At 37.8% G+C, this 25606-nt stretch overlaps 1 protein-coding gene across 2 annotated transcripts in view; it reads right to left on the bottom strand.

Annotated features, from left to right (window-relative positions):
• The window catches only part of LOC117165784 (uncharacterized), a 124804-nt gene extending 101714 nt beyond the window's left edge, over nt 1-23090 (bottom strand). The window contains exon 1 of one of the 2 annotated variants that reach the window (XM_033349160.2): nt 22507-23090. The gene's annotated coding sequence lies outside the window, so the exon portion shown is untranslated. Of the gene's footprint in view, nt 1-22350; nt 22483-22506 lie in introns of those variants that run through there. The other variant, XM_076617292.1, reaches the window with a different exon arrangement.
• Nucleotides 23091-25606: the final 2516 nt, after the last annotated feature.

The raw sequence follows: 25606 nt of genomic DNA, 5'->3' as shown, positions 1-25606 counted from the left end.
AAGGGAAATTCCCAACTACTGTTCCATAAACTCGCGAAAGCTGCAGCGATAGCGTAATTTTCCTAGTCCATTGAATCGTTCGAACAGCCACCACTTAAGACGCTTTGGCATTCCTTATGGACTCTCGCCAGGATCTCGAAAGTTCCAAGACAATCGGCTCGTTCGAAATACCTCGTTGTCCTCGAGAATGCCTAATTTCGAATAATAGCGTGAAGCGATTCGAAAGTTTCGAAGGGATCCGGTCGAACGACAACGAGGGAGAGAAGTCGACGTGATTTCGTCGCGATTCTTCGAAAAGGGGTGCGAAAGGGAGCGGCGGGAATCTCGGAGGGTGAGAAGAAACCGAGAGGTTGTGGTATTGATCGGTCGCCGGAAAACATTCCCTCTCGACGACCGACTTTTTTCCACGAGACGGAACAAGGAAAACAAGAAAACGGTCGGATAACGTGGCTCGATTTTTGCATGCACGCTTCACAAAAAATCCACCGAAAAAAAGAGGGTTGCTAACCTGTTAAGGGGTGCCGTGTTATCCGCTTTACGAAAGATACTGCTATAATAGAGATAACGATTTAACAGTTATAGGCGTTCCACATACGTTTATATTCTCATCGTAGCAACTACGCATTTAGAGAGTCTTTTTTTTTACCGTCCAAGCTTACATCGATCGTCTGTGTCTACTTCAAATTTTTTTCCTGTAATATTTGAAGCCAGACACGTGACGTACGAATAGGAAGTTGGAGATATACGAGCAGAAGCATTGGAAACGAATTTTAATCTTCTGATAAGAATTTTAATTTTTGTAATCTATCTTTAATCGCTTTTATAAATTCTATCATAATCCAATTATTATACACACACATGCACACACACACACACACATATATACATTAAATAAAATTATCTAATCATTTAATTAATACGAGTCTGATTGTTCAATTTTAATCAAGATTCAGTCTGACAGTTTAATCTTTGTCATTTTTAATAACAGTCTTATCCAAGGCGTAAATTTAAATGTAAAGTTACGAGTCAATCGTAAAGTTTTTTTCGAATAATATTCTTGAAAATTGCTACGAAGAAGGTTTTTCAAAGTTACGGCTGTATTTTGCATACAATGTACGCAAACTTGCATGATGTGTAACGAAGGGATGCTGTACACACCCTTGACTCGATTAAATGACCCCTAACTCGTGGAATCTGTTTAAAGCTCCGCGTTACTGTGGATTTACGATACGTCAATCTCTATTAAAAGGCGTGCACAGGGAAGAGTTAAAGTTTCCCTCTCCATGAATAATTGTATCAAGCATCGAGCTACTGGGGTATAAAAGTCTTTAATCTCGACAATGGAGATGAGACTGTGTTTGTACATCGAGTGAAACCAATTTGTGTCTCGGACGTTGACGCAAACAAATATTAGAATATCAGGAAATTTGAAAAAAGGGACGCTCTTAATTATTATGTCTTAATTTATCTTTTATTTTGTTCGTCTCTCAGCTCACTTAACTTCTTATCTGTTCTGTTCATCTGTCTTTTGAAACCACACAAACTTTGTTAATTGACAACAATCTAATGAAACTTTTAGTTCATCTTAATTCAATGTTTATCTTGTGTATGCTTCTTACCAAACTATAAAAATTGTATTATCCACAACCCTTTCTGATCGACAAGGATCATCATGAAATTGTCAGTTCGCACCTTAATTTAATCGATTTCTTTTATTTCGTTTATCTTTCCTCTCGAGTTATAATAATTCTATATTGACAATAATACGAGTTTCAGTTAGTTAAATTGGTTTTGATACATTGTATACTTTAATATATTCTTGATCAAACCTCTACCACTTTTAATCAGATTACGAAACAAACATTTGCTTTTCTTCCTAAACTTGCTAACCACATTTTCCATTTAAATGTCAAATTACAAAAGTTCTATTAACAGCCACTCCAGACCAACTAGTACAGAACTCTCGATCCATCCCCTACGTCCACCATTTCCCAAATTTCAAATCTAAACAAAGTCAATCGCTCAATCCTCAAACACCCCACACCAACACACCAATACACGCTTAATAAACCCTCGCAAACCATCAGCGAACCCCATACCAAGGTACGATCCTTTTTCCACACAAGCTACAAAGGATGCTCGTATTTAGCCTATCGGAGCAAGGGGGTTGAATTCTCTCAAGGACACGTCAGTGACGTCGTGGAAAAGGGGGAGGGGTGCTATTTTAACAGGCGACCCTGGACGATCGATCGACTCGAATTAACGACGGCGTGTCGACCGATGTGACGGAACACAGAGAAGTATTTCGTGCTGCTTCCCATCCTTGGTGATTTGGCACCGCGCGGCCACGCGAGGTCGTCGAACTCGGGGCGTGACTGACTCCGCAAGAGGGTAACTTCAACCACCATGGCGAACTTCTACTTCGCACGGCCGATTGATCGACCACCCGATGGGAGTGTGGGCCCCGTATCTCGAGGATTTATCTAGCGCGGACCCCCACTGAAATTTCCAACTTGAACTTCCCTGTTTTGCATCCAGAACGCGTGATTCCCACGATAACGTCGATCATTTTTTGTTAAGGTTTGAATTAGGCTGGTGGATAGAAAAATGGGCCTTAATGAGCGGTTTTAACGTCTTAAGCATCGCACAATGGAAGCGGTAAGTCATGCAAATGCAAGGAATGGAGATTTTGAATGGGAAGAAAAAACACATTTATATTCGTTCCGATACTTATGGCATTTGTTCCTTGAATGTTGTGGACTTGTAGCGTTAATGTAGTTTATGTAGTTTATGTACTTTATCATCTTAACTTCTTTATTTCTTCGTATTTCTCGAAAATTAACGTTTTCACATATGTGAATTTCAATACAAACTATATTTCGGTATTGGAATTAAATTTCGAGATAAATTGGGTTATATTATGATAAGATAATTAAAAAATCTCAATCTTTTTTTCGTATTTATATGTATGGAATATATAAATACACCAAAAGTGAAGAAGAGTAAAAAATAAAAATATGGGACATACAGATGTATCATACAAGTTGTTCGTGGATGATATTTCATGGCATTTCCACTTTCTTTTGTTTCGTATAGACGTAATACGCGATCCCATAAAATCAAGCAAGTCTTCTATAATCTAAGGTTACGGGTACTTTAAAATAGAACTACACGCTCGAAGTCTTTTTCCGGAAACCAGTGTCACAAGTCATTCGAGAATCTTCGCGACATAATAACACTGTGTCATTCTATTTCATACAACAGAGATCGTGAAAATGAGATCCATTTTTATCGATGTTTTCTTTATATCATTCATAAAATTATATTTTATGTCATCAAACAACATATTATTGAAATTTAAATACTGAGGCTATTTTTACGACAGAAACTTCCAAAATTCTTCTCCCAACGATAAAGGAAAATAATGGAAAAAAGAATTAAAATTCGCAAAGAGAATCAAGAAGAGATAAAGTAAATATAACATAATAGAAGATAAAAAGATAAAGTAAATATAACATAATAGAAGATAAAACGATAAAGTAAATATAAGATCGAAATCAAATAATTAAATTACCTTCGCTAATCATATCACGTACAGTCCTGTTCATAAATCGTACGCTTGCCTGTATTGAGCAAAATGATTGTTAGAGTGAACGCATGATCTTTTGGATTATTTACCGAATACTTGGTCGAATTAAAATATGCAAGTTTTTATACCATCAAATAACCTGTATTGTGAAATAAAGTCAGCACTTACGTCAAATGTGCAGGTGATTATGAAAGTGGCCTAAATCAGTAACGAAAAAGAAAATGAATTTATCGCTCATTTTGCTTCGCGTCTATTTGCATTGTAATAATGTGAAATTATCTTTGCAAAGCTCTTTTGTAAAAATTCAACTGGTGGAGCGAATTGGTTGTTGCATCGTTCAACAGAATTCAGTTCATACATCAAACGCAACACTTTTAAATATCTCGAGACGAAAAATCTGTGACTTAGGCCACTTTCATAATCACCGGCACAAGTCTCAAAATAATGGACGATGCAACGTGAAAAGAATTTTTTATACAAATGTTTAATTCCAACAAATTTTGCACAAACTAGGCAAATGACTTATCGACGGAAGTGTATATTTTTCACTTTATTCTATGTCTTCCGTATCATTCGTCAAATTATCTGTAATCGATAAAAAAATAATTTTATTGTTGAACACTAACCTCTCTCGAAACAAAAGCTCTCGAAACTTCTTCCCTGAACAATGGAAAAAAGAAAGGAAGAATGAAAAAAGCTGAGAAGAAAAAGAAACGGCAGAAAGAAATGAAGATACTCTGAATTTCTCTCGTATCCCGAGTTTCGCTCCATTACACGCGGCTAAGGATGCATCAAAGAGAGCCGCGACGCCCTAAAAGCTGGCGGATCTCGATTTCTGACCACTCTCGAATTCTCCGGAAGCCTTTGGGGCCGCGCGGCCGGAGAGAACGCTTTCAACCCTCTCGCGCGAGCACGCGGAGCCACGCCAGCCCGGAAGGCGGTTTGTAACGTGGGCGGAAAAGCTCAGATCAATATCAAGCGCGAATTGGAACGTTACGTGGTGAAAATCGACCCGTGACCTAGTGTGGACCCGCCCGTAGGTGCCGCGCTGCCGGTGGCGCCATCCGAAACATCATTTCTTCACACAAAGCCTTACACATGTAAACACACGTACATATAAAAGCGAAATATTCGACGACCTACGTCTAGGACGTCTACGTGGAGTAATTCAACGGGTTCCCTCAACGTCTTAATTTCGTCGCAGAGTTTGTTGAAGTCTCCCATCACCAACGCTGCAATTTGGTTAATTCTCATCCAGAGTTCCTGGCACGCTTTTAATTCCCATGAAAGGGAATTCTCGTTAGCACATTCGTTACAGCTAAAATACAATTACCTATTCTTCGAACTGTAGTTTTCTTTCCTTTCTTTTCTTTTTTTTTTTTTTTTTTTTTATCGGAGATGCATTTATTTTAAGTGGCAGAAGAATGAAAATCTTTTACTGTTCTTTGACGGAGAAAGAGAGAGTAATTTATTTTAGCGAAGAAGAGGCAATAGTTTATTTTATTTACGATAAATGGATGAAGTTGGCAATTAAAATGCGCTTGTAAGTTCTTTTTGCAGGAATTGTACATAAATGGAAAAAGTACGGTGAAGTTGTTTGAAGATTGAAATTGAGAATAGAACTGCGTGGGTTGGCTTCAGATAGTTTGTTAGTAGAATGAGTAAGTGTCTGGTCAGACGAAGGACGATGAGCGGGATCTGTGTGAATCGAGGAAGCGCGTAACGGAAACGATTGATGTGGGCGTTAATTGCGTGGATAGCAATTATAATGAATTGGAAATAAAGGGGTTGCAGGTTTTATTGAGAAATAATATAAAGATATATGAAATTATCCTTAATCTAGAAACTATATTAAGTCTGTGAAATATAAGCGACACAGCTTTTGTTTTCTTATCCAATAGATAAGATAACAAAGATTATTGCTAGTTATGCAATACTCTCATTGTTTTCATGCTTCTTTCATGGAATTGTTTGCTAATAATTTTTGCTTTCTGAGTCTTCCTGCACAATTATTTACGGTCTAGTAATATTAGCCAATAGAATAGGTGATCAATTTTATTGCACGAATAATATTATTACAATATTATAATGTTAAGAGTATGGTGTATAGAGAAATAAGTAAATTTAACTAATTCCAAACATGGTAAATATCAAAAGTCCACAGTTTTCATGTAACAGGAATGCATTTCTTGTATTTATTGACAATATTTATTTCTAAAATCTATATTTACCATTTTATTTTCTCAATTCGTTTAAAACCCACACCTAATCAGAAGACTATAAAATATAGGGATAGAACTGTCACAATTAATCAGTCATATTTTCTCCGCGTCCTAATCAATTTTATCGTGGTACTACCGCCCCAAATATCAACTTCCTTTCCAGAACAAAAAGGTTCATCAGGAAAGGTCGTAACAATATAGTTTCATGCGCCAGTGTGTATCGCGTAATGGGTGGCAACTTACGCTCCAGCTCCTTATTTGCACGAGGAAAGTTCCGCGTGCGCATCAAGGCAACATATGCGATGCGGAGGAAGACGTGGAGGATTACTATTAGAATAGACCTAACATTAATTCCGCGTGCGGTAGATTAGGATACTCTCTAGGTTTCCCCTTCTGTCCCTATTTTCCCTCGATTTCTCCGTTAAACACGTTGATTATTTACTTTTTCTGAGCCTTTTCTTCTCCTCTGCGTGCTTGTATCCAACGTAAAATAATTTCATTCATTTTATTTTCTCGAGCAATTATTATTCTCTTCTACAGAACAATTATCATTCTTTTCTATTATTATTCTCTTCTAAACTCTACTATACTGGTTCTTTGGATCTTTCTCGACCCGTTCTTCTTCATTTATTACTCCAACGTCTTTTAAATTTTATGCAGCATAAAATTACGTATTGTTTTCCAATTTTTGGTATGGTTGAGATTATTTGCGAAATATCAAAATAAAAATTCCTTCTGTTTGTTTAAATATGAGCCTTGAAACAAAAATATGGAAAGATTCAGAAAAGGTTGATATTAGAAGCGCCAGAGTAGTACAATGACCAATGACTAAAATTGATCAATTAGTAATTTTCCATGGAAATTTTTATAAATTTGCCACATTTTTGAATACTTGAGTAACTCTTTTTGTAAAATATATAGACGGAAGGTTCTTTTTCTTCTTATACCGCACGTTTTCTTCATGCAACTTTTATTTCCATTTGCTGGACGCAAGTTTTATACTTCAGTTATTAGCAGTTCTAACGTTGGATATTTTTGCAAGTAACAGCATTTTTGCTAGAATCTCTTTCTAATCCTCGTAGGGCTTCGATTAATTCTATTTGGTCCGTGAAGTTGTATAATTTTTTGCGTTGCACGAAGTTTGAATAACAATATGTGCGTTATATTAATACGTGTGGAATATTGTAACAACGATATTTGTATATTTCGTATATAACGAAGATGCTAGGTTTCCGCTTGGATCGATCGATACTGTCGTGCAACTACGATATTTAAATTTTTCATACGTATTGCTTTTGACCCCTCTGGAAATTGTAATTTGAAAGGTAGAAATGAGACGCAAAGCAATATCAACGTGAATTAATGATATACGAAGACACCGTATAAGCTCATTAGCATACAGAATGTGACAGATGGGAATATCAATTGTACTTTCATTAGAACATTAATGATGCATGACCGTATCGCTTAAAGACGTATCATATTCCAATTAGGTATTCATCATGCATAAAATATTGATAGCAGTTTATCTGGAAATTATTCTCTTTGGAAAACTCTAATACCTTCGATTAAAATTCGAGCTAAGTAATAATCAATTCGAGATAGACAAAAATAAATGAAAATAGTTAATATTTGTAACCATGAGTAATAATGGAATCATTAACAATCTCCATTTGCAGAAAAATGTTTGTGGCTTACGCAATAAGAAGCTTGCAGAGCAAAGAATACACTCAAAGTGGATTATACCGGTTGCGGCCGGACAACGCGTATCAAGTTCGCTCGTTTGAAATGAAACTCGCATGGGCACACTTTCATTCGAGCGTACTCAAGGAAGACTAAACACAGCAAAAACACGTCAACTTTTTAACCAATTGTTTATACAATAGATAACAGATGTACGAAGTGCTATGGCAAAAACTAGGAACAAAACAAGGGGCCAGACTTAACGAAGATTACGGCAATGCGTGGAACTTTTTTTCATTTCATTCTTATTCTTTACGTAGTATAATAATTCTTACAGTGATAAAACCTGTGTGCTGAATCTTAATAATTTTTCGAAATTTACGTAGGAAACAGGTGTGAAATAGCGTAGAAAAAACTGGAAGAAAACAAGGCGCTCTGCGTGAATAAAGATAATTATCACTCACATAAGCGAGAGCATTGAAACAGCTACTTGTTCGTAAAAAAAGCTGTGAAATACCAGCAAAGAAAAAAAATGAAAGAAACCAAAAAGATTTGTATGAAGATTGAAAAAAGAAAAGAATCCGCAGACGCACGTTATGCATAAAAATAAAAAATACGAGAAACGATACTCTAATTGTAAGTTTTTTGAGCAGCGTATATTCATGAAACTCTTGAAATATATTCGCAAGTCGCTATATATTCTTCAACTTCGCTTTTTGTTTTTTTGAAGTCAACGCCTCGTTCCAATTTTCACCAATCCCTTGACCGACTTTCACTCGAATGCTCGAAAAGGACGCTTTCTGCCTACAAACCACACTGCCTTATCGTCGACTACCATCGATTTCCTCATCGAGACGAAATGAAAGATGAAAATCATCGTTGCCTGGAAATCGAATGAATTTCTCAGCCGCGTCTTCCGGATTCCATTGTGCTATTGAAACATTGTCATTGACGTAACTATGGCTGGGTCAAGGTTCGCAGGTTCCATTATCGATCTTACTGTATTTCTAATGAACGCTGTTCTGTCACCGTGTTCTGTCTCGCGCAGTGGCGACAAGTGTGTAATTACTAAAAATAAATGGTTTTCGACGAAACGGTGCTCCTTCGAAACGAACTAGTTGAAATCGTTTAATTATAATTCCACTAATCAGGTAATTAAGGAAGCTCGTTTTTCATTTAATAAAACATGAAATCCAAAAATCCAATAATAACGTGACGACTGGCGAGTCAATCAATTTTTAATGAAACAATATTACATAGGAATTATTGCATAGAGCAATCGAGTTAGCTCTTTCAGATGAAAGTCTGTTACGATTATACCGAAGAATTGATCGAATGAAGCCAATTTATTTCGTGCGTTATATTTCCTCGGCAACTCTCTATATATGCTTAAGGTTATGATCGTAATACGACGAATGCCAACGATTGTATTTGAAATATTGCACGCTGAGATAAATGATTTAATTTTGCAAATTAACCATCCAGTCACCAACGATGTTGAAATCGCCTTCTATTAGACATACTCTGCTAATTTCATCAGGCCACGCCATTTGTATGTTGCAAGTTAATACAAAAAAGAATATTTCCCTCTTCTTCCTTTATTTTCATTCTTTTTCCTTGCTGCATTGAAAATCTCCTAATGATAAACCTATACAAGATATGTATTTTGTTCGCGAGCTCGTACAGAAAAATATGAAAATCGCTCGCGACTCGAGACTTAGGTAAGGCAAATCCATCCAAAACCAATTTTTACAAAACTCACGATTCCTCGCCTACCGCAAACCTTAAATTATCGAACAGCGAATGTTGGCAGACGCAGCCCTTAAAAAACCTATAAAACAGAGCGAAACGTTTGGAGTGACTCTCGATTTCTCGGTAGAACCGGTCGAGTTTCGAGAAAACGTTCTCGATGCGGCTGGAAAGGGGGCGTAACCTCTTCGAAGATTTACTTCCGACGGCAGGGTATACGCATTACCTGGATGCAATTTATTGCCAGCAAGCACACATATACGTGCAACTCCATTGAATAATAGCGCATTACCCGCGTGTTGCGGTCGTGTACACTCGCGCGCACACGGAGGCCATACTAATTCCTTGTATAAATAAAGGACTTATCTGCGACCTGCACTCGTTCTCTAGACGTTATGATATACTAACCTCATTAGCATGAGGCGCAGCGAAGAAGTATGGCTTCAATAACGGCGACGCTGCGTGAAGATCGATGATGCGGTTGAAAGCAACTCTTTGTGTATTAGATTCGTTTGAACGATCGATTGTCAGTGTTTCTGATATAAGAGACGAGTAATTTAGATGCTTAATTGTTTGTTGACGATTAAAGCGAGTTTGATCGTAGATTTGATACTGATCTTAATGGATCTTATGGTTATTTGAAAAATATTGAAGATTAATACAATTTAGAGTAGACTGTTGTATTATTAACATCAGATTAACGTTTTTTTATCTTTTGTTTTATTAATTTGTTGAGAGTTAGGTGACTATAGATAGCTGTAAGTTTTGGGAATGGTATTCGTTGAACGTAGTTCTAGTTAATTCTTTAATGTAATTGTTGCACTTTTGTTTGAATCTAAAAATGTTGTAGAAAATAAAGTATGACAGAAATACGATTTTTCTTCAAAATATTATTTCTCTCGCAAGATATTTATCTTTTAAATTAATCCGCCTTCTCGATTATCATCGTTATCTACTTTTTCCATAAGTTGCTTTATTATAAGCTGCTAAATTAAGTCTAATTTATTCTTCGATAATAACGATGATAGATAAACGATAATAGATACACTGATTCACAAATAAAAATGAGTATCAACAATCGTAATGAGTATCAACGAAAGCTTTCTTTCTCCATTTAGTAAAGGTGTTCAATTAACGTATCTTCCACCCGCTGTAATATAATGTTTGTAGATGAAACATGTACAAGGCAAACAAGTACGTACGTGTATTAAAAATATAGCATATTATTCATTATAGATGAATGAATGAAGCTCATTAAATATTTCTACAAAGACATATGAAATTAAATTTTACACTGAGAGTAGAGATTCTAAAATCTATAGTGATCCAGCTATTTTATATACTTCTTAGTAAATAATATAAATTCTTAAAAATGTATAACGTACATTATGACCACAATTCTTCATAAACGCACAATTCATCCTTCCAATAGAAGTCATCTTGTCGATCATCGTGTCAGTTGTCTTATCCGGTTTCCAAGTTACTTGCAATATTCCCAATCCAATCCAGTCAAATACGAGTCCCGTTAAAGTGTCGAATCGACATGAAAATTCACGATCCTATGACACGTGTGTAATTAATAATCGTGTGTCATTCCAGCCTCAAATTACACCAGCTGCATCTGTCACCGTGTGTTATCGGTACCGTTACCTTTTTCCTGCTATCGCTCATTAATACCGCTATTACCGAGTTGTATCGACCTATTATCGTATATCTACTGTTCGTTCCGTTATCCCTGTGAACGCCAATTCTTTTCTTTGCTCGACTTTCGAGTTGGAAATTATCACGTACAAATAAGAGAATACAATAGTTTAGAGGTGTGATACGTTAACGGTGTAATATTACCGATATGTAAACCATTTAAAATGTAATTCGAGATTCGCGAAAAGTTCCAACGAATAACGAAGAACTATTGGGTTGGCAACTAAGTGATTGCGGATTTTGCCATTAGGTGGTAACAACAAAATCCGCAACCACTTAGTTGCCAACCCAATAGTTACCAAAACCATCATACAGCTAAAACAGCTTAGAAGTATAGCGTTTACTCTACAGTTGTGTAATTATATAAATTATCCTTTGACTTATAATTATAATTGTGTAACGAAGTGTTTCCAAATTGTCATTTACTTTGTGATTCCATAAATAAAAATGCGATTTTCGTACCCCTTTGAATCGGATGGACACAACGATAAATCATAAAACATAGAATGTGTGATCCAACAGTTCAAGTTTTATTACAAAAGTTTAATCGTTAAAGAACGTGAAAGTGCATATTATGCTAATAAAGAACAGGCTTCGGAAATTTCCAAAAAATCGAATAGCGGAAAGGGAAACATGGAGCACATGGTGCACGCGACCGATGCAAAATATGTATAGGCTATAAATTCGCGCGGATATCAGTGTGATCGTGGCCAAAAATTATGGCTTGCCGGAAAACGCGATGGATGATGCCGAAACGAAAACGAAGTGCACCGGCGTGCATCGACCAATCGCTGCGGTCTTGTGTAAGTCGTGCGACCACTGATTGGAACGGGCGTGGGTGTATCGAATCGATTAGACCGGCGATCGATTATCGCGCGAACCACTCCGCGCTCGTCCCGGAAACTCTCCACTATTGCTCCACTTTCCACGTTGTCCGTGATTCCTTCCTCTCTTCTCTTCTCCCCATTTTCCCTACATTAGGTATTCCTTTTATTAGTCGGTGGTTTACTTTTGGCAATCTCTGTACCGATTATTAACTCGTAAGGGCGAAGTCTATCAGACTTCAATAACTTTTACTTTCATGGTAATTTAATAAATATCGATCGTAAAGTGTTGTGTGTATCAATATCTAATAATCTATAGATGTACGTATAATTTAATAGTGTTTAAATAATGCAATACGTTTAACATGGAATGAAATAATATAATACGTATAACATAGAATACTTCTTTATTTTTTAATCACATATTTGTGGATTTCTGAACATATTACCAATATGACGAAATGATCAGCCATACCAGTTACAGATCGACTCTAATGGGTTCGCAATCAATGAGATAAAACCTAAGTAAGATTGATATAGAACACGCAACGAAGATTTGTAGAAGTTATTTGCTACCATTATAGAAAAATAATCAATCGAGAGTTAGACATTGGCGTGCTCAATTCTTTGATTTAAAGCTGAGACCTCGTCGAAAAGATTTTAAATAAAGTAGAGAAAAAGTTCGGAAAATTCTAAACGTGTTATGTGGGATCAAAGAACGCGAAATATTATAATATAAAAATTCATCGGCTATACAACGTACATATATACAAGGTAAGATATTAATCGTTTATAATTTACGAGATCCTTCAAACGAAATAAGAATCCTGAAAGTTTCTACAGCTTCTAAATATCTTCTCGGATTAATTGCTTTTCTGTAAATATTCTAATACTTGTGAGTGTATTCATGTACTTTTGTATCTTTAAATTGCTTTTAGTGGAACAAGAGATTCAGCCAGATACCAGATAAAGTTCTTTGTTTGTGCATGGAAAGTTTACCGCCACAGAGTCTAGACAGGAAATTTTCGAGCCTTGAACAGGTGAACAATTAGCGTTCTTCGTTTTTTATAAACCTATAATACGCGCTATGTGTACATAATATTCTCTGTTATCGACTGTTAATTGGTCTTTAACCAGTTGCTTGGAAGTATTCTTTCCAATTATTCCCCGACGCGTTTGAGCAACTCATTAACATGTCTTCAGTCAACTTCAGGAATTACCTGTTTTAATACACTAACCGAGTAATTCGTTGTTACATGAGGCAGTTATGCGATCGGCGAGAATATAGCAAACAATGAACAGACGTCATATTCCAATTAAAAGAAACTTGCGTCAAGGGTATAATGAAATGACAAAATGAATTACCTTAGTAAATAATTATCAATTTTTTATCATGAAATCGAGTGTGCCAGAATAGCAGGGCGTTCGAATAACACGTGCAGCCCAGAAAAATCCAACAGCCGAAAATCAAACACGCCAAATCAAACGTGAAATAAATTCAACATTGATATCTCTGTGATAAATCACTCAACTCCAATCCGTGATTATACGTGGTAATTATCAATGCTAGCAGATATTCTCGGTAAATTTAATTACAATATTTGTACGAGTTGAAATTAACCTCGTTGAAAAGCTTCGAACAATAAAAACGATCCTAACAGCGACAATGAAAGAAATGTAATTGAAGATTTATTCGGAATAATGCAGCAGACTGATTTCTCTGATGGATACGCTCTTTGCTATTTACATACTCGTATTTTTCTTTCCTGCTTTTTCATCGAAAATATGAGATTGCACGAGTGATGGCCGGACGAATAACGGTACCGAACTCTCCGGCACGTTTGCATTATGTAACCATGTTTTAAAAGCCAGTCGAGGAGGTAATTAACCACTGTTTGCCGTGCAATTATAGGAAACGAGGTGTTTTCGATCCATTGCCGCGTACTTGAACGCGCGGAGAGCTATCGTTGTCGGACGAACGGGGAAGCATTACGAATTCATGGTGAAAAATACAGCGCACCGCGCTCTGTAATTGAGCAAACCGGAGATCAACTTTTCGAAAGATGTCAGAGACGTATTAATGGTAGCGTTATTTATTTAACGAACACAGTCCAGACAAATTGAAATGGATTATTTATTATCTTGCGAAATTATACACCAGAGGATGAAATTTTCACTTTTAAGAGTAGTTATCGCTTTTTTGTCGGTGGATTGATTTTGCTTGTTGCATAGCTGCGGTAGAATCGCGAAACTTTCAATTTATATATGGGAATTGATGTAATTGTGTTGCATAATTTGTTTGATAAAATGGTGAATATATTAAGGTGGTTCATAAGCTCGTGCATTTTCTTGATATATTTCCTTCTACTATATTTTAGAGCGAATAAAGTTATTTGTTTTATATGTTAATGCTATGTCGGTCTTGGTTTCTTGGTGTCCTATATCTCGTTCGATTAATTCATTGCATTTCATCATTATTTGCTCAGAAAGGAATATGGAAAAATTAGAAAAACGTATACTTCTGTTTCACTACTGGAGGTAGAACTTCAAAGCAGGAGCGACGAAGAAAATAGTATATTTTTCCACGTATAAATCAAATAACTTTAGTCGTTCGACATAATAATACAAAGGAATATATGTAAAAATCGTACGAGCTTATGCATCACCTTGGTACTAACCAATTTGGGAAATTATTTGCAACATCATTTTTCTCCACTCGTCAAAATAAACTTTATGAATCGAGTGAAGTGGATGTCAAACGTGTTTGAAGACAGGTATGCGTAAATTAGGACGTTGACTGGGAAAAGAACGAGGCATTAGTTGCTACCCTGATTCACAAACGAGCGAGACGTGGGGTAAAGTGTAGTGCAGGTCACTTATGATAATACCTATTCCGGTAATGCACACCAATGTGGGCAACCTTGAAGAGATAAATTTCGCGATAAGCCCGATAATTAACGCCGCTAATGGCTATTATTATCTCAGTTCTAAGGGAAAAACGTTCGCGGAACGCGTGCAAATTTTAGGTGGAACGTGTTAATCGCAGCACCTTCGTTGCACGACTTTTACGACTGTTTCCTCAACGATAATAATATCCGAAATAACAGGATTGCGAAATTGGATCTGCCCGCGACCGTGAGAAGAGAAACGCGTGATCTGCAAAGATGTGTCTTTTCGCTTTCTCTTTTTCGTGTTATATTCTTTATAAATATAAATACAGATGATTATTTGAATTTTGGAAATAAAATATACTAACAAAAATAGATTCTATAATACATGTCGGCATTTATTGTTAGAGTAGTTTAGTAACGAGAAGCATGCGACTGACTTCTTCTGTGTATGAACGATGTTATTTTCTAACAATAAGTGAAATAATTCGTATTTAAAATATTTAGTTATTTATTTAGAATTTAGGAGACAGATTTAGTATTTAGATATTTGAAGAGCTATTTAAATTTATTTAGAAATTATTAAGGGAGACTTTATGCAATGTCAGATTGGATTTTGCAATATTTTTTTAGAGTATAAATGTTTGTTCTTATAATAATAATAATATCGCTTAAGAATATTGGAAAAGTTTCTGCTTTGTGGTATGAGATTTTTTGAAACACGCAACTGTGATTCAGTTATGCTATTGATTATAGTGTGGTTAAAAGAAGCTTTTATTTTCCTCCCTATGTTATTTTTCATTGCAACCAATTACAATTACAATTTCATCAGCACATAATCGAAATATTGTTCAACGATTTACTTGTATCTGATAACTTCTTTCGCTGTATATTTCGATAACTGATAAGGAAACGATACTGATTGATTTCCTGCTTACATCATTTTTATGTCATCTACTTTTACACATGGATTTTATCAATCTTTATAATACCTTGAAAAGAACCTCACAATCTGTCATATAGTATTTTCTAAACTGTTCTGTCCTACAACGTTAAAACTAATAAATGCTTCAATATGCACAACTTCTCAATTATCAAACCTATAAATTTTAATAAATTAATTGTCGATTCTACCAAATATTAGTATTATTCCAAACACAAATTTAATAAAAAATTCATACTTAAATGAATTAGGAATACGAACGAATACAACGTTGATTTTAGCAAACTTTTAAATATTCCCGTGCTGTACTGCAAACACAAATTGAAAATGTACAAATGAAAAAATCTTGTTAAATTAAAAATGTGAAAGATGGAGTTTAGATATATCAAAATCCCCTTAATATCACAGATCGTATATTGCAGATAGATTTATCAAAGTATGACCTCGAATCAAAGCTCGAACCGTTAATTACCTGGCAATGACGCATTTCGAGAGATAACAAGTATTATAAAATGTCAGGTAATTGCTAACACAAAGCAGTTTTTATGCAGCAACTTTCTTGTTGATTATCACACGGTTCATAATTATCGCGACAGAAGAGCAACGCGTTAGATGACGCAGATGGTATTCGATTTACTGACGACCAAGTTTACGAGCAACGCAGTAATGACGCTGTGATAATGTATCAGTAATATCTGTAATATTACGTAACCTGCGCATGGTTGAAGACGCAACAAGCGCGAAAGGTGTTTGTTGCTTTTCGACGCGTGTCATCCTTGCTCGAAGGAGAAACAGTTGCTGTACAAATGACGACTACTGTTAGCTTATCAAGAACCTCAGTAAAGAAATCATAGATCTAAAGTCTGAAGTTCTTTCCTTCTTTCGATCATTTACTATCCAATTGTATCTTCTTTATATCATTAAACAATTTTTTCAATTCGATAGGAAAATATTATGTGAAAGAATTGATGTTCATATACCTGAGATTTACGTTCCTATCTTATTGTTAAATTTCTTAATACATTAAGAATTTTGTCACTTTTCTTAGTGTATTCATTTGATAATATCTTTTACGTTAGTAAGTGTAGGTTAATAATTGTATACTATTCTTTTAATAGGTACATTAATATTTGTAATCCTTTTATTTTAATTTTGTGCTATTTTAAATGTTTGTTTGCTTGTTGAAACAAAAGTGACATTGAATCATAAAAATTCGAGTATCTTCGTCAGGATACATGTACGTGAATTAAATATATAAGTAGCAAGTTTTATGCTAAATTTGTTTTTTGCGTTACGTTTATGGTTTTTGTATAATTTATGAATTTCCGTAATTTATTTCTACTTCCGGATAATATTTTGATATATATGTATATTTTCGTATATGGTCCAGTTAAAATTTCATGCACAACTTGTGTAATAAATCATCTCGAATGCAATGAAATCGGGAGAATGACATAGAATTTTGTTGCGTCTTTAAGTAAAGATGAGGAAAGTAACTGAAAGTGAGTTGTAACATTAAGGAAACACGAAACGCTTTGTCAGTAATTATGCTGATAATGAAAGAAGCGATTTCAAAGTCATTTTGATATCACTTGTCACCTATCTACGCAATTAGCTTTGAAATTAAACACGTTTGGCCTTGCTACGCTTAAATGTCATTTCGTCGTCGATTTCTTCACAATCGCCAATTATCTAAAAATAACATGCCGAAGGCACTGATTTTCAGAAAAAGCCACAGCTAAATGCGCTCTGGAACATTTAAGAGAAGAAAACTAGGTTTCTCATTTATCACAAAATCCTCTTATCGAACAATTCGTCTGCGATTACACACAGAATCTAAAGCCTCTAAAACTCTAAAACGCTAACCTGTGTAACATGACTGGTGGATTCGTTTCAGAATCACGAGACATCATCGCGAAAATCAAAAACGACATTTCTGTAAGCGATGCGTCGCGATGTAATTCACGGAACGTAATTGGTCGAGGCGGGTTCAAACGTTCGCGCAGCGACATTCCGTGGCTTTTGGTATGCAAAAATCAGGCAGCGAGAACCGTACAAAAGCTCGAGCTCGTGGCGATAGACAGAGAGAGAGAGAGAGAGAGAGAGAAAGAGAGAGAAATAAAAAAAATATAGAAGAGCAAAGAGGCTCGGCGGCGAATTGAAATCACGATGCGGCAACAACGAGCTTTCGGGCAGCGCGGCGTTTCCGCGCAAAAATCCAATGGTTGAATCGCGTAATTATCCCGAAGACGATTAACGACGACGTCGCGACGCCTCTCTTTTGTTCGAAACCCACCAACCGCCGCCAACTTTCTTCTGTTTTATTCGGTGCAGGTAATTAATTGCCAGTGGTTATTAATTAATTTCGCGGCATTGTGCGTCCGCTATGATTTACGAGATGTTTGAAACCTCTAATTGATTTTGATGGAAGTTTATTTTTTCAATTTTGGATTTTTTTCGTTGTGGAGTATTAAGAGGTAAAAATTCTTATTCAATACATTTTATACATATTTATATGAATCTTATGATATTAATATGACGATATTTATGATTATATGGGAATTTTAGATACTGAATCGCTCGCTTTGTCAGTGATATTGGATGTTAATTGACATTTATCGATAATTAATTCGACGGAGAAAGATAATTAGGTATATTAATAATTGACGAATTTTTATTGCTATATGTCCAAGTAATAGGTATCTATAAATTTATAAAAAGGTACTCAAGCACATATTTTTTGATAAATTTAATCTCTTCTGAGGATCCATAATTTTTAACTTAATTAATCTGTCTCTTACAAAATTACCATCATCGTTATCGTTATCTTGACCATTACATGTTACATAAATTATACGCACACCACATTTAAACGTATATATATATCTACTTCAATTTAATCAAATTTCATACTATCTTTTACAACTCGCATCATGATCAGAGTACTTGAAACGACCGAGCTCCTAAAACAAGGCAAGCATTTAAATGCTGCACGTGGACGTGTCAAAAATAGCGTGCCGTATTCCTGCCTTGATAACGCAATAACTCAGCGAGTAATAAACAGAAAATTACGGAAATTAAGTGGTTGCCACGGTTACTAATGCCTCGAGAAGAATTCTGCATTTTCAAGGAACAACCTTCCGCCATTTCTTCGTCCCTACGGACCAAACATCTACAGAAAAGGACAGAAAGAAATATCCAGCATTTATAATTGAAAAAATTACTGATATTACTAGAAATTCTACACCACGTACACGTTACTATTAAGGTGAAGAAAACGTTTGTTCATTACATTTTTCTTGAACATTCAAGACATTTTAACGCATTTCCCCACTTTCTACATAATTCAACTAAGATTATTTTAATTGTTAGAGCGTAAACCGGAAAACGGCGATGTATTGAATTATTTGTTAATAAGATTCCATTGATAATATTTCTTAAGAATCAGTGAGAAATAACAAATCGTCCTTTATACACTCTTGGTTTTACGTCGATCAATTATTACTTTCTTAAATCCGCATAAAATTTCTTGAACAGAGAAAGAATTACAGATTCACTTTACTTACGCATCGTCCCTGAAGACCTCGATTCCGCCACTTGTAAAACCCAAAACAACTCACTCAAACGATATATTCACGATATATCCACTATCCTAAAAAAAAACCAGCATCAGGACTACAAAAGATTCAGCCAAAGACATTCAACTTTTCGCAAACTATCAATGTCTTATTCGAAAAGAACGCTGCTGACATTTGTGGACCTTCATCTCAATACTCGTAAGAACAACCCTAACCCAAGCGTCAAGTATCAACAATTCTCATCGCTCATTGTTTCAGTTTCGAATTACGCGCTTCGTTAAGCGCGTAGCTCCGGAAACTAGCAACGGAGATAATACGCGATATGCACCGTAAAAGCATCCAGCCACAAATCCCAAAAGATGAATAATTAACACGAACGGTAGATTCAACTCTTGGACCTCTACAGAGTCCTTTCACAAAAAAATCCTACGGATAAACTTCCTGGTCCTTTCACAAACGCAATCAAAGAAAACGGGTGAATACACGCGAGGCGTTTTGCAAACTTAATTGGCGGTCCTCGGCCGCAGATCCATGTCGGTAGATTGCATTCTGCTGCCGAAAGATGCAAACGTAGATCGACTTTCCTTTTCGTTTCGCAACGGGGGCTGGCTGTGCTGGCTTGGCTCGATTCGGCTATCGATTTGACCGATCGCGATATCGATTCGCAAGGATTCCGCAGACCCTACCGTTGTGAAATCGACCGCGCAGCTGCTGATATATTTAAGCGAGACTGTCTATTGGTAAACGAACCGGAATCTGGGACAGTTACAACACCTGTCGCAGCGTAGTCCACGCTGAATCGTTGTCGTTTAGCTCCTATGCCAAATTTCGCGTCGTAAACACGACCACGAAACGTTCTTAAATGAGAAGCAGGATTCTGCTTGAGTTCTGAGACACGGTCGCGTACTAATAAATGGTCGTCGAGGGATGAGATCAACGATAACACAATTAGCGTTGAAAGCCAACGAGTTTGGCTTGAATCCGGTGATGGATGATTACGATACTTAGCCGCGCGCATTGTGCTAGGTTCATCTGAGGCTCCGCTCCGTTGCCGATTGTTTCGCAAGTCGGCGGAGAAGGGTTCTACTAAGTGGGTATTTTGAAACCATTTGTTTCTGGGGTATAGGAGTTGTGATAAAGCGAATTTGTGAATAAAAAGGTTATAGTAGAAGGGATAAATAGAATTTTCTTTTTGTTTAACGTAATATAATTTAGAGAGGATTTTTAAATAGATTCAGATCCCTATGGATTTGTGAAATCCATCCACGGGCGTTCTAAAATTCATAATCAGAAGATTGTGTCAAATTGACAAACGGCCTTATCTCATCTCAGCAAACATGTCATGTAGCGTAATAGTATCAAAGTGCACGTGTGATCGAAGATATTATATTTCCTAATACACAAACTCTTAAACTATCCCTTCTGTGTTTCACGGATCGGAGATATATGTACGAAAAAGAGGAAAACACGAGCTCATGCATATATAACTGTCGTGCAACGTGATACATACGTACGTACCCCTTTTATCAATAACGTTACGTGGCATACATTGATTTAAGGCTGTACGGTTATGCTGGCACCGAGAAACGGTTTACTCGCGAACAATGTAAACTGCAGACGATACAAATTACAGCTGTCAACGAAGCCACTCGTGGAGCACAAATGACGAACCGATCTTCACGCCTACTCGACTGTAAGTCAATATTTACGAACCGTTTAATGTGAAAGGGCGAGGCGTGTACGAGGATGGGAAATCCCCCTTGCTTTTATTGCCCTCTAACGCTGAATGGTTTCGTAGATAAATAATCGTTCTTGACAGATCCCCCTAATATTTTATATGATTTTCATTAAGTACTTACTTCAATCTGCAGACAGTGGAATTTTTCTACATATTTACTACTACTGACTCATATGGAGCGCTGATACAATTATTTCATTATTATAACGACACAACTACTACATTTTGGTTTTTTTGTATGATCATGAAATAACATAGGGAAGTAAGCAAAGCACTGAACAGTGTGTTGCAAAAGACATTGTTATCTAAGATAAAAACATTTCTGATGGAACGAGAATACAAAGAATTCGAGTAGAATTTGAATAGCAGCGAATATGTTCGACGAAAAAGTATAGACAATTTGGAATTGTATTCTATGAGATGAAACATCAACTTCCCTTACTTCAATTCCTACTAAATGACAATGATACACTAATTTCCATTTTCACAATATGAAAACGGAATGATTTTATTGTGAATTAAATTTTTAAAATATTCCAATTGTCACATGTGTATGAAAAAGTATTCAAACATTATGTGAGCCATATGTGTTATCATATGCATAGTTCAACCTTCAACGACGCAATATATCTGTATTACTATATACAAATCGCTTTACTGAAACTATGCGAGTTATCAATTTGTATTTTGCAGTTTGATAGTATTTAGAACATGCTTTCTCCGACTTCTAATTAGATAAATTTCTCGTGATCGTCTAACGACGATGAATGAAAAAAATGGGAACCAAATAATTTATGGCTTATATGGAATAAATCGGTCAAAATACGAATAAAAAACTATTATAAATTGCATCCGAACTAGACAAAACAACATTCCATCGAAAGAAGAAATACAAGATCTTCGTTCTGATCCATGACAATGCATCCGAAACAAAAGAACAACGGAACCATGAGATCCACTATGTGTAATCAAACTCGATTCGTAGTTTATCCACTCTAATTACATTTTCACTAGGTTTTCCTCGAACAATCCCTGGTTCTGGAGCTCGAAGCGGCCTCGAACGAGCCTTTCCGATTTCACTCCGTGTTCACCCCCAATGCTTACGCAACGATCTCTTTCAACGTGTACTCGCGGGAGAAGCGTGCAACTCACGTCTTTAAAGAGGCACACTCACTCGCCACGGTTGGTTATCCTCGAACGTCCAAGCTTTACAAAAAAACAGCAGGACACCACCATAAAATTGGCTCACCAATTGGAAACCGACATTGAAGGAACAACAAACACTTTCGAACTTCCACGACGCGATACATTATACATGATCGTACACAAATCGAAAATATTTGGGCCTGACCGTCTGAAACTTTAATTTGTAACTCGATTCCTTTGATTTCTCAGCAGAGAAATCTCAAGTTGCAAGGAACTCGCCTATGCCTACCTGTCTGTGCCGTGCTAGATTCTTCCCCTGCTCCGATCGCCTAAATCAGTCAAGCACACAAACACACGTACGCACACACAGCGTGATACGTATGTATGCACGGGTATGTAGCGTGACGAGCGTACGTCGTACACGTGCGCGCGTTCGGATACACACCTGCACGTGTTACTCCTCGATGATGAAGGCCGAGGTACGGACGACTAACTGGAAGGACCGTTTGCACCTGGCCACACCGTGTATCTCTCCAGTGCGTCCCGTATCCTTTTTCACTTAAGAGCCGCGATCGCGCGTGTCCGATTAAACGCGACAAGCGATTGCCTTGGTCTTCGCACTGCTCGAACACCCGCGTCGGATTTTTCCTCCTTATATCCTTCCTTTAGGATCTTCTGTTGGTCGGTGGTCCGTGTGCGCGCAAAGGTGCGTATGCCGGTGGATGATGTGTGCACGGACTTCGTATACGTTCGCGTGTGCGTGTATGTTGCTGGGTCACCTGTGTGTATCTCTCCCTCTCTTTCTCTGCCTCTACGTATATATACACATATACGTAAGTTTTGTGTGTGTATATATATATGTATATAGGGTGCGCGCGTGTGTAGACGACGACGTGCCGCCGCGACTACAGGTCTGTCAGATCGGACGCGCGTCGACGCTGATTACGGCGAGAACGTGATACAACAAGCGAGGAACGGTAACACACAGCTCGGTGTACCAGAGGAGACTGCCGGGTCCCCCACGGTTTCGCCAAGTGCTGGCCGCTATAGTGGAAAGATATATAGCGTACTCGTAGCGTGTGTATACGCTCCGCGCTGCTGGATTCTCAACGCGGATAAGGTGGAGGGGTTGATCGTGACGGTCGGGGAGTACAACGGTTTGGTGGAAGGAGAGAGATCCATTCGAGGGGGAGGGAGAACGCGAACGAGTTAGAGCAGTGTGGAGCGAAGCACGGAGGGGTTTGGGGGGAAAGCGCACGCTCTAGGCGCTATGACGTAACTCGAGTCATCCTGGATGTACGTGCTACGGGTGGAGGGGAGACGGCGGGGAAACAACGGTGGCGCTGAGAAGAAGTGGGGAGCGCACCATGGAGGGGCGAGAGTGCAAGGGCGCGGTAGTGGGAGCAGTAAACGGAAGGAGGGGAGGATGGCGGTCATTAGTGCTACTGGGACACGGAAGCGAATCCTCGCTACCCTCCCCGCCTCTCCGTGCGGCCCGTTTCGCGACCCGGCACCAGTAACCACCCACTCTTTTCTATTTTCCTCTCGGTCGCTCTGTCGGTTCTCTCACGCTCCCTGTATGTATTTTCCACGCTCGTTCTTCTCTTTCTTCCCTCTCGTGTCTCTCTCCGCTTCGTCTTCCTCCGCGCTCCGTTCCGCTCTTCCTCGCCTCTCCCTCTTTGCTGTGCGACGCCTCGCGCGTCCGTGTATTATCTATATAACGCGAGCGGCCCGGGGGTGCGCCTGCACTCTGCAGCTGCATACAACCCCCTTTTGCAGATCTCTGTGCCAACTACGAGAGAGTACATCTACGAGCACGAACACGATTAGGCCGCGCTCGCGACCTCGTCCTTGCCTGCCAGCCAAGATCGGGGCCGTTACGTTGCCTCGTGTCCGTCTGCTCGTTTCTCCTAGTTCGCTTGCTCGCTCGCTCGCTCGTTCGCCGCGCGCGGTTTCTTTGAAACGGTACGCTTCCGCGGCATGGAATGCGTTGACCCTTTCGTGGTCCACGGCTTTGTGGCCGGGCTCGCTTCGTCGACGATTCCGGCGGGTTACGCTCCACGACCAACCGCTTAACGGACGTGCGGCCTGTTGTAAGCCGATGATGCATAACGTATCGTGAGTCAATGAATTAGGCAAATTATTTCGTATATGAGATTTTTGGAAATTCTGTTTTGTGGGTCGAAATCGTTTTTATATTTTAATAGATTCAATCAATTAGAAGAAGTCATTTAACGCTTTCATACATAGTTTCGAATTTTCTTTCAATTAAATAAGTCGACGGGATCCAAGAATCCCATTAATGGATGTTGTAGTGATTTTTAGATTACATCGACTTACTTAATTGTATCATGGATCATTTAGAAGCCATAATACCAAAGCTCCATCTATTAAATCGAAATAGAAAAATTAGCGGCGGCCGATTGATACTGTGGCCGATAATCGTTCGGTAGCGAGATTTCCATAAGCAGATGCAAAGCAGTCGCGGATACTTCCGTGGGAGGCAAAGATCGATAGGAAGCCGGTCGTCGTGGGATTTAAAGGCCCGTAATTGATTTCCTGCCGGTGGTCGCTGGAATTCCAGGCTGCACGCGCCCTTTACCCTTTCAACGGTGCTCAGGGTTCAGCCTACGCGTGCCTGGGCGTGGCGAGGAATCCTTGCGGCTGAAATCCCGCGGAAGATGCCTGTCGAAGGTCAAACGACGTCCGTCCGCTCGTCTATTCTCACTGTGAAAGATAATCGCATTTCAAAGTGCGCCAATGGCAGCCGAATGAACACCCAGCAATATTGATCAGCTGAACTGGTGTACTGAACTTTGACATTTGATAGAGCCCGGCGAAAGCGGTTGCATGTACTCCGCTAGAGCGTTGGCAGTTTCGTTTTGTACGGAGATTTAGATCGTAGTGATGGAGACGCAAGGGTTGTTCTTTAACCATGCGAAGGTCGAGGTTGATCCCACTGATACATACGAAATATTGTAATAAATATTTTTGAATGACCTCGTAAAGCTTGCTGATGAAGAGCAGCTGGTGTATGATACATCTTTATGTGCTTATTTCTCAAGGCTAGGCATAATACAAGTACTATACTTCTGAGTTATGAATAAAGCGGATCTTCTGTTAATTTTGTTATTAAATCGAAGTTCGTATTAAAAGTATCAACAATAATTTTCTTTGTTTCGGTAGAGTTTTGTGACAAAATTTTCTAAGGCAACCGCAGTCTGAGTTAACTCCTTTGTTTACGTTCTTCGTGTCTATGGTAGATTTACTGATTCCAAAGTCTCGGATTGTAGAGTATAGTTCCACCGTTTAGAAGCCATACTAATTAAGATTATACATACAATGAATAGTAGAGGAACGTGATGACATTACGTTACAAGTACTTTTTAATATTTTATATGCATGTTTCTAATGTATTTTCCAAATGTGTCAATATGTACTCTACTTTTGATATTTTACAGATTTTTGCATTCGTGTACATCCTTGTACAATTTTATATATTTACACTTGTCATATATAAACATCCACAATATAACCGTATCCCA

Source organism: Bombus vancouverensis, chromosome 3, assembly GCF_051014615.1.
Source record: "Bombus vancouverensis nearcticus chromosome 3, iyBomVanc1_principal, whole genome shotgun sequence".
Classification (NCBI taxonomy): Eukaryota; Metazoa; Arthropoda; class Insecta; order Hymenoptera; family Apidae; genus Bombus; species Bombus vancouverensis.
Note: the sequence above shows the minus strand (reverse complement) of the source record. Positions and strands in the feature narration are given on the sequence as shown.